We start from the raw sequence: 14,106 nt of genomic DNA on the forward strand, positions 1-14,106 counted from the left end.
GACGTGGCCCGGTGGGCAGCAGAGATTGTGCAGTAAATAATCATCATCCATCACTTTGACGGACCGGGATGTAAATATTCCATTATGCTCTATTTTTATCTCTTTGTAAATATTGAAACACGTTATTTTTAATACAATACTGATATCACAAGAATTTGCTAAGCGCTTTGTAGCAAGCTTTTGACACTGCAATGTTGCAGTCTGGTCACTCGATTTAATGAACAATATTCCATGAATTATTCCACTGGACTAGGCTTGGAATCTCTCATCTTCACTCATGTTTCTTTCCTAGACTGCTTTTGCAGGAAAGCTTTATTTATTTTTATTTTTTCCTCATTTTCTTTTTCTAATTGATGGTAATGCTATTTTAAATGATGTTTTAAAATATTCATATTTTAATTTGTATTTTAATTTTTTTAAGTTTATATTAATAATGATTTGTAATATTTATATACACCACCATTCAAAAGTTTCAGTAGGATTTTTTAGAACTATTTTTGAAAGAAGTCACTTATGCTCACCATTGGATGAAAACAGTAAAAACAGTAATATTGTGAAATTTTAACAACAATTTTAAACAATTTTAAAAAATGCAATAAGTGCATAAGAAACATTTCCTGTTGTTATCAATGTTGATATAATGTAGTTGTGTTGCATTATTTATATATTTTATTTTTATTATATATATATATATATATACACATAATTTTTTTTTCAGAATTATTTGATGAAGGGAACGTTAGAAAGAAAAGCATTTATACCGAGTATTAAACTTTTGTAACAATTTAAATCTCTTTTGATCAGTTTAACACATTAATGCTTACTACCCCCCAATGTTTGAATGGTAGCATATATGGAATTTTATTTTAATTTAATTTTCTTTTCTTTTCTTTTTCTTTTATTATATATATATATATATATATGTTTTTTTTTTTGTATCAAAATCCATCCATGCATTTAAATTTATTTATATATTTTAAGAATTAAAATGTTTTCAATAATGCAGACTGCGATTTATTGCAACCAATCACAATATGGCAAATTTAAATATGTAGAAATTAAGGGCTGGCAAACGATTAATCACGATTAATCGCATACAAAATAAAAGTTTGAGTTTGCCTAATATGTGTGTGTGTACTGTGTGTAATTATTATATATATATAAATACAAGCACATTCATGTACATATTTAAGAAATATTTACAAGTATATGTGTTCATTATAATTTTTCTAGAATTTATAGTATATATAAATAAAAATATTTTGCACATAAATAACTTATTTCTCTTAAATATATACATTAATTTGTGTGTATTTATATATACATAATTACACAGTACAAACAATATGAATGAGATTCAAGAAATGTGGCAAAGTTAAAAAAAAAAAAAAAAGATTTTACTACTTTGCCTTTTTGCAAACCTTTTTACCTCACCTTTTTGCCTTTAAAAAAAAAAAGCAGCACGAGCATTCTGCTAGATAACAAAAACCCCTCATAAAATATATGTAGTGAGTGACTCATCAGTAAACACATTTAGAATTCTGTGTGTCTCTTTAACTCAGGTCAGGGAAGCGCTCAGCGCGGATCTCTGTCCATTGTTCCCAGCTTGCGTCTTTAAACTCCTCTCAGATGGATTACATATCCATGAATATTCAGGTTTTTTGTGTTTTGTGACTGGCTGGCATGTGATGTGGGCTAGTTTTGTCCCCCTACGGCGTCTCTCAATGTCTCTTCTCAGATGCTTCCTCATGTGGCATGCTTGAAGGGAATTATGGGAGAGCGTGTGGTGTTTTGTGAGCAGGTTTGTTGTCTCCGTGTGTGTTAGTTGTTACGGTGGTGCCGGCTGGGGCCCGTGGCTCTTTCTGCAGGACGCGGACTAATTACAGCGCTAATGCAGGACACCCCATTGATACACACTCATTCAACACGGCCACACACACACCTGCTTGATCTGCCTGCTCCAAAACTTCATTACTTGTGCACACACACACATAGTAACATATAGATATTCATTTTGAGTTTTGTTGCTTTATAGCAACTACTTTTAGTGTTTACAGTCGAAGTTAGTTAGATCTTGTGGCGTGGGATCGTGGGATTTTGGCAGTATATTTTATGGAGACAGTAAACCACATCTGTTTATGTCTTTCTTTTGCATTTTTTGAGCACAGGAACTGTGAAAATGTGTTGATAGACAGCACTGTTATTGCCAGCGTTAGTCTGAGAACTGGCAAGCTTGAAGTCAACCAGCTGGTCAAATATATGTTTGATTGCCAAAGATGTGAGAAGAGGCTTCTTAAATCGACTCGGGGTTGAACACAAGCCCCAAATCCCCCAAATAACTGAATGCATTTATATGCACACACCACTAGATGGCACTACAGCATCCAGAGCCCATTAAGAACAGAGGAGTTTATGAAAATTAAACCCACACGCACACTTTCAGATGCTGGCATTTACTCACAAACACTCTCGAACGCGGTCCTGCTTGAGTTTGTTTCCTGTATATAGATGAGGAGAAGTGTTCTTGTGTTCGAAATGTATTCAAATTGTGCTTTGTCAATTTCCCTCAGAAAATAGCCACATTTGTTAGTGTTTCCCTAAATAAATGCTGCATTAGTTTTGGGCTGTGCTGTTGTGTAGAGAGAGAGAGAGGGATCAGACCCTTGAGATGGTGCGAGGAGATGAATATTTTGTTGTCAGCAGTTCGGATGGAGTCCTGTTGTACCCCATGCATTATTCACTAATACAAATATGCCATATCATTTACAAGCGTGTGTGCCGGGGTGAAATTCACAGCTGGGAATTAGTTCTGAGATTAATTAACAAAGCAAAGCTCCTCGTTTTCTGTCTGAATCTCGTCCTCAATGCGATTCAAATGATACGGCTCAGATAATGAGTTTTGCTTCTGATTGTCTGTGTACAGTGAGTTCATTTAATCAATATGAAAAAGAGAAATGGAATCACTGTAGAATAATCATTATAATTGCAGTGCGTTCATAAATATTAGTTATTACGCACAGATCTGAGGTCAAGAGGTTATAGATTAACTGCTACACCATATAACTTACACAAAATGTACTGTGGTATAATGATTGTATTAGATGGTAAAAGCTTGCTACTTTGAAATATACTACATATATATATATATATATATATATTTTGATCACATTGTGCTTTAACAATGTAATCAATATTCTATTTATTAAAGCCACGTGTGAATCTAATCAAGTCAGTGTTTTTAAGAATTTTACATTTATTCCAAAATAGTAACTCAAGGCAGTAACAATTTAAACAATGTATCAGGGTTTGTACAAGGTGCTTAAAGTACTTGAATCTGACTTTTTGAAATTTAAGCAATATTCCTGAAGCGGTACATGAAAAGCGCTTGAATTATTGAAAGACAGTGTATCTAAACAAGTGTTTAATTTTGTCAATAAGCACACATCTTTTCATGCAAAATTCATGCAATTCAAAAAACATCATACCTTTTCCACTTATTTCAGTTAATGTCAGTAAACAGTCAAGCTAAGCAAGTAATAGTACTGACAGCGTTGTGTAAACATGGCTGAAAATGCGAAAAGAGGAACAGATGAACCAAATCAGTCATTTATGCTAGAGCCGCTCTGATTGATTCAAACTTGGGACTTCATTTCAAGCAATTCATTAGCAAAAACCAGATCAAATTGAAAGAGCCAGTCATTTTTGAATTTCAACATCACTTGTAATGATTTCAAAAAGCACATAGTGATTTTCACAACTCTGAATCAGTTAAACCATTGCGTTGCAAAATGATTCACTGTTTCGATCCAATCGGATCATTTATAGTGAATCATTTGTTTCAGATCTGGACTTCAAATCATGTATCGCGAATCATTTGATTGAGATCGGAACAGGTTCGTGAATCATTTCGCAAATTGAATGATTCAAATCAAATGATTTGCGATAAGCGATTTGAAGCCCCGATCTAAATCAAATGATTCACGAAATGCAAAGTTCCGATCTAAGTCAAGTGTTTCATGATCCGTACTCAGAGTCCTGATCTGAAATGATGGTTCGCGAATCATTTGATTTAACGTCGGAGCGATTTCGCAAATCTTTTTTTCTAATTTATGTTTTCTTAAACGGTAAAACAACATCAAACTATTAAGCCAGTACAGCTATAAAAACAAAAAGTAAAAAAAAAAAAAGTATACACAAATACAAATCCCTTATGAAATAATTTAACCATGTTTTTACTGTAGCAAGTGTAGTATACTTTGTAATACTTTAGTAGTAGTAGTTAGCATGTGCTTCACTTTATTTTTGCCATTTCTTTACTAGTATATTTCTAAATCTGTTTCTCTTTTTTTTAGAATTTGAAATAGAAGACATAGGTGAGATCTCTGATTAAACTCAAATTGAAAATTGAAAAAGTAGTGTTTGAAAAGACCTTGAAAGTCATGAAATTTCATTTTATAGTATCTTTACAAACCCTGATTTTATCTGTGAACTTTTATTCAGCGTTTTAATAGTTAACTTCTAACTATGTTTGGATTTTTTGGATAATCAGCCATTAAAGCTCTGTAAATATTGGCCACAGACACAGAGTTTTACTTGAAATTTTACCAAGCTGATTACTCACTAAAAAAAATCCCACAGATCATGATTTTATGCCATTTTAAGGCTTATTTTAACATAACAAAGTGGTTAAGAGCACAAGAGGCAGGATTTTATCGCATGAACCAATCTCAGCCAAACATAACCAGTTATATCCAAACATATCGCGATGGAGGCATTGCCTCCTCTCATGTGACTTTCCCCCATTCATTCTCAGTTACCCCCCACCAAACCCATCGCACACTTTAGGGGGTCTGTTAAAACTCAATGGGCTCAGGGGAGGCGAGAGAGACGCGGACTCCCGCTGAAACTTTACCTGCTGGTGTCCCTATTGGACAATGTTTTTTTAGAAAAAGAAGTGATTTATACCCTTTTTTTAATGTCGTATTTTGTAATTTTTGTACTACAAATGTTTTCCTCATCCAATGTTTTGAGTAGATTCTGCCTAGCAAAGATGTCGAGAAACATAGTATTACCATGGCATTTGTCCCTAAAATTATGCATTATCACGATACCATGGTATTAATCTTATGATTTGTGTAACAAAAAACAAAGCTAAACTTACCGTCTTACCATGTTGCTATTTCTTAAGCAGATGGTGACTTTTCAGCTTAATTTCAAACCAGTTCTCCAATATTTGTATGCATGTGTCTGTGTGTTCATGTGTGTCTGTTTGCAGGCTGGAGTTCTTCTGCAACACACTGAAATCTGCCAGTGGCTTATGTCCTTATGTCTGTCACACACACACATGCAGATACACGCTCGCACTCATCTGTGCTCTCTGGAAGACCATTTTCCAGTAGCTAGGCAGTAGGAAAGCAGTATTAGCATTTTTGCCTTGAAGAACGCACTGTGGGGCTTTGGGAAAGTTTACTCATATGAGTTGAAAGCAGAGAGGGGCAGGAAGGGGGTGGTGCTCTAATTGTGGGCAAATAGTCCCGAGGCATTAAGACTATGGGAGACGAGATGAGAGAGAGCGAGCGTGAGCATGCAGCGATGCGGTGTTTGAAAATATACTAAAGTATGTCTTTATGTGCGTTTGGCTGTTCCCTTTCGATAGGAGGCATAATGGCATTTTAATGCAGTGATGTAATGCCGGAGTTGTTCTCCGTACTGGACGGCTGGCAGAGCGCGGTGTTGTTGTCTTTCTTCCCTGTTGTTTCGCTGGCGCCGCTCCAGGATGCTGGACGGACCTCCACAGCAACGGACAACTCTTCAGAAAAAAGCGGCCCTCTCTGTTTCCACTTTATGTGCGCTTCTCTTACTGCGGCTTGGCTGGGTTTGTATGTTTTTCTCCCTCAGTGAGCTCTCGGCGAGAGGGACGCGCACACAAACACGCATAAATATGCTCACGCGGACAGTCGTACACAAAGACACAAGCATGTAGATTGCACATGCTCAGAAGGATTCGTACGTTTGTTGTGTTCATCTTGTGCACTTCTAAAGACGGAATTCAGAAAGCTCTTTAAAGCAGGGTGGATTCTGATTGGCTGCTGAGAGTTTATTTTCCATTGTGATGTCAACTACTCTTTTATATTTAGAATGTTTTTTAACTATATCATTGTAGTCAGCTTTGGTCCTTGGTGGGCCTTTACTGTTAGGTTGTCCACTTCGAGTAGACATATATACGATATCAGGAACAAGTTCTCCAACGCTTGACCTCTATCAGATGACCCGAGATTGAGAGTACAAGACCACCCTCAAAAGGGGTCAGGAAGGAGTCTTGGAGCCTTAGTGATGTGCAGTGGTGAAGCTCTGAGAGAATCTGTCCTGACTTGTGTGTGTGTGATGTTCTCTGGCTTCAGCGTTGTGGAAAGCCTTAGGGGATTCCTGTCTCACCTGCTGTTTGGAGAGAGTCTCGAGAAACAGTTGTACGGTCCCCTGAGGAATGGAGAGATGGGGCATTAAACGAGTATACTCTGTCCATCATTACAGCTCCTGATCTGGCCCTCATGTTCTGCGCTATCTGCTGCACGCTTCCTCCCCCATCACTGTTTGCAGATGGCATTTCATGGTACACAAGTAGTGATTTATTTTCTGAGCTCTAGTTCAGAAATTACATAGATTTTTTATATTATTGCTGTAACAATTTTAGTTTAATTTTAGCCATTTAATTAAAATGTCATTTTAAAATCAGATATCAGATATAAAAAAAAAAATGATAAACTAAATGTAATTATTTTTTTATTTAAACTAAATGTAATGATTTTGCTATATTATATTATATTATATTATATTATATTATATTATATTATATTATATTATATTATATTATATTATATTGTTATATAAGGGTAATACCAGATATTCATATATATTGATGTAATGGGAATACCAAAGCTTTATTATATTATATTATGCTATATTATTATAAATGTACAACATCTGAAGACAGACAATCTTTGTAAAATGTTTAATTTAAAACTAAATATATTAAAATTAGACCTTTTAAATTCTCATTTATTATTATATTATATTATATTATATTGTTATGTAAGGTAATGGGAATACCAGAGCTTTATTATATTATATTATATTATATTATATTATATTATATTATATTATATTATATTATTATAAATGTACAAAATTAGAAGACAGACAATCTTTTAAAATGCTTAATTTAAAACTAAATATATTAAAATTAGACCTTTTAAATTCTCATTTATTATATTGTATCATATTATTATATTATATTATATTATATTATATTATATTATATTATATTATATTATATTATATTATATTGTTATGTAAGGTAATGGGGATACTGGAGCTTTATTTGTATTCTATTCTATTCTATTCTGTTCTATTAATTATATTACATTATTTTATATTATATTATATTACAAAATTAGAAGACAAACAATCTTTGTAAAAGCTTAATTTAAAACTAAATATATTAAAATTAGACCTTTTAAATTCTCATTTATTATTATATTATATTATATTATATTATATTATATTATATTATATTATATTATATTATATTATATTATTATGAATGTACAAAATTAGAATACAGACAATCTTTGTAACATGCTTAATTTAAAATGAAATATATTAAAATTAGACCTTTTAAATTCTCATTTATTATATTATATTATGTTATTTTACATTACATTATATTATTGTTATGTAAGGTAAAGGGGATAGTGGAGCTTTATTTGTATTATATTATATTATATTATATTACATCATTTTTATATTATATTATATTCATGATCACATAGTTTAAAAGTACATGTAATTTTTGGGCTGTATCAGACCATGGGTGTGCTTGTAGTGCATGTAATTTAATATTGTGCTTTAGATTAAGTCTTTTTGGTCTGCTCTACATGTGTTTCCCGCCACTCTTACCCTGTTCATTCACACACTTGCACACATGTGATGTTGTGTTAATACCCTGCATTTTCCCAGATCCCCTCCCCCAGCCCTTCCCAGAACCCACCCTGCCAAACCCACTCTGGACTTCCTTGAGGACTGCGTGCCGAACTCTGGACAATTAAGGCGAGAGGACTATAGTGTGTGCGCCCTGCGCTGTACCATTCATCATAAGGCTTTTACATTGACCTTGACACCCACTTCATTAGAATAAAGATTGTCTAGCGTTTAGGCTACATTGTTCCTCCGCACCCAGACCCCATGCAAATTCCCGCTCGGGCTCAGGCGCGGCGGGTCTGTCAGAGGTCATCTGCATTAAATGATTGCCGCTATTCTCCAACTGCTTCTTTCATTCGGCTCAATTGAAACCCTTCTTCCTGCATAGGACGGGACCCTGCCAGTACTGCTGCCTGCCACACAGATTTTAACTCCTCGCTCCCACAACTATAGCCCTGTGTCTGCGTTAGCAGTGCTATATGACATAGGTTGTTCCTCCCAGAAAGCAGTTTCCATTCAAAACTTGCTGTGAAGATGGTTGTTGTAGGTCATTGTCAGGGCGTTGCTATTCTTGGGCTTTCTTGGAGGATATTTGGTGGTTGTCTACTAGTACAAGTCTCTGTGATATTCTGGTGTCCCTATGGGCCATTCAGCAGAACTGGTTCAAAGTCAGAGTGGGAAAAATGTTGAAAAAAAGTGTCTTTCTCCACAAATTTTGTATGTGTGCAAATCGTACTGTAATATCCAAGGTACACATTTCTAGTAATTGTACAGTTAATTCTCATATTGTATTTTCAGAAAGTTTTGAGATATTTGTCCTCTCCCTTAATTTGTCCCTACCGAAACACAGTAATATATGTAATTTAATAAGAAAGGTTATATTGACCAATTAAGATCTTCATTGTAAATATATTTCTTTCTATTCCTTCTTATTAAAAGTTATCAGTGGTACATCAATAACAGTTACAATTTTAACAATATTTCTAGTGTGATTTATGAGATTTGTTGTGTTTTGAGTCCAGTGTTTCTTTAGAAAAGTTGATCATACTGATTTCAAACTTAAGGATTCATTAGTTTAAATATACATTGAACCAGATACTACCATAACATCTTAGTTGATAATACAAAATATGTTATTTTTGACAAAACATCCCATGTTTCGGTAGTGACAGTAATGTTTTAGCAGTGACCACATCACATTACAGAATTTTAACCCACATACTAAAACTCTACTAAAACATACTAAAATACTAAAAATTTGCATAACTGTACTAAATATGAGGATTATGTGTCCCCTTTTGCCACTACTGAATCAATGATGACTTGTTCCGATCTTGACTGTTACGGTAGTGACAATTTTATGGAATAACATCCAAAAAAACAAAGATGTCACTACCGAAATGTTTCAGCCATGACTGTTTCAGTAGTGGCAATTTTAGATACTTTTGAACCTTGCTCAAAGATGCTAATGAGCACATGGTTAGCTAGCACAGTTCTGAACAGTGGTACACACATAAAAACTGAATGTTATGGAGTAACTCCCCAAAAAAGTATGTTTAATTAAAGAAGAATGGTATTTGGTAGTGATATTCTTTATAGTTACACAGAGACTTTTGAATACATTTACCTCAAAATGATGTAGCCTATCTACTCAGGATGTAGCTATGAGAGAGTGACACAGGAATATTTCTTGATTATAAATGTAGGGGTGTAGTTAAAATCAGTCTCAGCCAATGGACTAAAGCATACACTGTTTTGGTAGTGACATGAAAATGTTGGACACAGTTTTTTTACATAAAGTTTCATAATTTACAAAGAAAATAAATATAGTTAATGTCAAAAGTTTACATCCCCCTTTAGAATCTGCAAAATGTTACTGTTACTGTACGGTAATGTACTGACCTGAATAAGATATTTCACATAAAAGATGTTTACATATAGTCCACAAGAGAAAATTATAGTTGAATTTATAAATATTACACCGTTCAAAAGTTTACATACACTTGATTTTTAATACTGTGTTGTTACTTGAATGCATGCTGTTCTTCAGAAAAATTATTCAGGTCTCACAAATTCTTTGGTTTTTCACCATTTTTGTGTATTTGAACTTTTTCCAACAATGACTATGATTTTGAGATCCATCTTTTCATACTGAGGACAACTGAGGGACTCATATGCAACTATTACAGAAGGTTCAAACACTCACTGAGGCTCCAGAAGGGAAAATGATGCATTAAGATCCATTAAGGGTGAAAACTTTTGAACAGAATGACAATGTGTATTTTCTTCTCTTTTTGCCTAAATATCATATTTTTCATTTAGTACTGCCCTTCAAAAGCTACAGAAGATACTTACATATTTCCCAGAAGACAAAATAAGTAGAATTTACCCCCCGACTCTTAATGAATTGTGTTTCCTTCTGGAGCATCAGTGAGCATTTGAACCTTCTGTAATAGTTGCATATGAGTCCCTCAGTTGTCCTCAGTGTGAAAAGATGAATCTCAAAATCATGCAGTCATTGTTGGAAAGAGTTCAAATACACAAAAATGCTGAAAAAGAATTTGTGACACCTGAAGGATTTTTCTGAATAACAGCTGGCAGTTTAACAGTTCATGACAAACAAGGGACTCATGAACAACTATGACTAAACAAAAAGACACAGCTGTGGATCATTCAGGTAACAACACAGTATTAAGAATCAAGCGTATGTAAACTTCTGAATGGGGTAATTTTTATAAATTCAACTATTATTTTCTCTTGTGGACTATATGTAAACCTATTTTATGTGAAATATCTTATTCAGGTCAGTACTAAATAAACAATAACGTATTTTGTATGATCCCTCTTCTAATTAACATTTTGCAGATTCTGAAAGGGGGTGTAAACTTTTGACTTCTACTGTATATATATTTTTGAAAAGATATTTTTTTTAAGAACAACAATGGAATAAAATGCAGAAAAACATCCCAGTAAGCTCTCATGTTCCGCTAGTTTCAGAGGAGATGTCAACAGTCAACAGTTGTCTAATTCGTCTTTATTTCTCCCCAGGAATTTTAGCAAATAAAGTTGATACTTAATATAGTTTTTAATTAGGTTTCCAGAGCTATGAAAGAGCAACTTCTTGTTGCTTTGTGTCGCTCTTATTTTCTTGCTCTGTCTCACAGTGGAGAACTGCAGCATTTGTTGTGGAGATGATTTACTCTTTCATGGGCTGTTGAGCCAAAGCTCTCTCTCTCTCTCTTTCTCTCTCTCACTTTCTCACTGGCTTTGGACCCAAATATATCTCCATTATTATCACATCAGTCAAAAGCAGACGGCCAATCCCGCAAAAAAAAGAGTCTAGAATGAAAAGGCTCATTCTGCACTACAGATATAATTGGAATTAAATTATTAATGAGAGATACTTAAAAAAGATTGTTTTATGATTCGCTATTAGTGAATTTGCTATTCATTTTAATATTTGTCATTTGATTTATATGGGGATAATGCAATATAGGCCCCAATTAACAATGCATGGCCTGTGTAATATGATTTTCGCTTAATGCAAATGGAATAAGCTAGAAGAAAGCAAGCGATTCGACTCCTCAAATGTAATTTTCTCGGCCAGTTCTGCCAATTTTAAATGACATTGTACATTTTAATTTTCCCTCTCTTTTTCAAAGGTTGCAAATTTATACTCATTGAGCCGAACTGCCATTAATTTACATGGAAAATTACTTGCCGAGTTGGAATATCTGTCACGTTCACACCTATTTACTTTTAAAAGCTCTGCCGACGGAGCGAGGTAAGGGGTTACGGGTAAATTCAGGCACTTTTCTAACTAACTTCTGTTTGGTTAAAGTCACTAAAATATCCAAACATTATAAACTCACAAATGAGATCTCTTTAATATCTCAATTGTTTCTTCTAGACAGCACTGACACCTAAGGGGTTTTTGAAGCCTAGTTGATGTAAAGGGTTAAAAATGTATTTATTATTCATCATTAAGTGACTGGCTTTCTCCTGTTGATCATCACCAGAGGTGACATTTGGAAACATATATTTTACAAAAATAAACCTTGCAATGAAAAGCAATGAGGTCACTTCATTAATATTGTTGAACTGATCATAATTTACTGACGCTTGTTTTGTTTCTAAACTTGTATGATCTTTTCCTTACATGAAACATCAAAGAAGATGTTATGCATAATATATGAGTGTTTTCCAATAAACAGTTTGCCATACATTGAAAGTCAACAGTAATTTTACTTCTAGACAAAAAGCACCATAAAAACCTTAAAAAGGAAGATTATGATGTGTTTCTAACATAAAACTTTCATTTGCTTCATAAGATGTGGAATATAGAGTCAAGCAGACTTTTTGTAGTGCTTATTCTGTCTTTTTGGCATCTTGGCAGGCACTTTCATTGCATGGAAAACAGTGACTTGGACATTCTGCAAAATGTCTTCTTTTCCAAAGGGTTTGAGTGTGAATAAATGATGACAGGGCTTTGATTTTTGGGCGATCTTACCCTTTAAGTCTCTGGAGCTCTGAAAGGGCACCTCTGAGCAGTGAGTTTCCTGTGCTGCGAGCAGCAGTAGCTCTATGAATTCTGGCAGCATCACTTTAGATTACAGCCAGGCTGAGCAGAGCTGAACAGATCTTAGGCCTCTCTCGGCTCTTAAAGCCCAGAGTTCTTGGCTGATTGCATTGTTTCCTATGTTTGTCTAGTGAAGAAAAATGCCACGCTCAGAGTAGAGAGGGATGGGGTGTGAGTATCTTTCCATGAGAACCCCTCCTCCCCGAACTCACAGCTGAGCTCCAGACCCCGGGCCCCGGATAAATAGTGCCTTTGTTCGCCATTCAATGGCATTAGGCATGGGCTTCCTATGGGGGTCACTACCAATCCTTGTGAGGGGACAGAAGGGGAGGCTGAAAAAGAACAACGCGTCTAAACCATGAACTACCAGCAGATCCGAGGTAGAGAAACGGCGATGACCGCAGTTTGATGATACAAATCAAAAGTAGTATGTGAATGTAAAAGAAGGTCAGGTCATGTTTCTCCCCAAAACCAAATAGAAAATAATAAGAAATTATAGTTTACGTAAATGAATGAAGCATTTTTTGTTCAATTTAAGATTTAGATTTTATTTTTCCAAAAACAAAACAAAACAAAAAAACATGAAAAATGAACAATAGTGTACAAAATCATGTGCAAATAGAACAAAATGACATATTCTATGAGATTTGTAATTAATTTTTTTTAATTATTTAATTTAAGTATTTTTAAAGAATTTAAAATGAAAATCTATTTATCTATCTATCTATCTATCTATACAATTATGCATAAAGTATCATTGCATTGCATTACAAATGACACATTTTTAAAAAAATTATGTACAGATAGGACATCATTAAATTAATATGATTTTTTCATATTTATATATATAATTAAGAATTATGCATAAACTATTTTTAAGTGTTTTTCATAATAAAAAACTATAGTCAAATTAAAATATATAAATACTTATAATAATATATTTTATTTTATATTTATGCTTTTTATTTATATTATGTTTTTTATAATTTATAATATATTAATTTTCATTCTGAAAACTTATAAATCCTTTAAAATACTTCTTCAAAATAAAATAAACAATCTTTAAAATGATCAATATATAATAAAATACAATATTAAATTATATATATATATATATATATATATATATATTATTTCATATTAATAGTAAGCATGTATTAATATATGCTTTTTAAATATTTTATTTTATTATAGATGTTTTATTGTAGTTATTTTAAATACTTCATTTGTATATTACTTAAAAATATAATTAAAAAATATAAAACTTGTTCTTTATATAATAAAATATAATATTAAATATATATAATATTTTAATTTATATTAATATCAAGCATGTATTAATATATGCTTTTAAATATTTTATTTTATTATATATGTTTTTATTGTTATTTTAAATACTCCTTTAATATATTACTTAAAATAAAAATATATCATTAAAATATTGAATTATTTAGCATGTATTAAAATATAAAATATGTATATATTATACATATTTTTGTGTTTATTTTAAATACTCGTATATATATATATATATATATATATATATATAG

General features: G+C 33.0%; 1 protein-coding gene across 3 annotated transcripts in view; it reads left to right on the plus strand.

Annotated features, from left to right (window-relative positions):
• Positions 1 to 14,106, plus strand: part of akap6 (A kinase (PRKA) anchor protein 6) — a 171,999-nt gene that overhangs the window by 116,707 nt on the left and 41,186 nt on the right. The gene's annotated exons all lie outside the window — the stretch shown is intronic.

Source organism: Labeo rohita, chromosome 17 (genome assembly GCF_022985175.1).
Source record: "Labeo rohita strain BAU-BD-2019 chromosome 17, IGBB_LRoh.1.0, whole genome shotgun sequence".
NCBI classification, from domain to species: domain Eukaryota; kingdom Metazoa; phylum Chordata; class Actinopteri; order Cypriniformes; family Cyprinidae; genus Labeo; species Labeo rohita.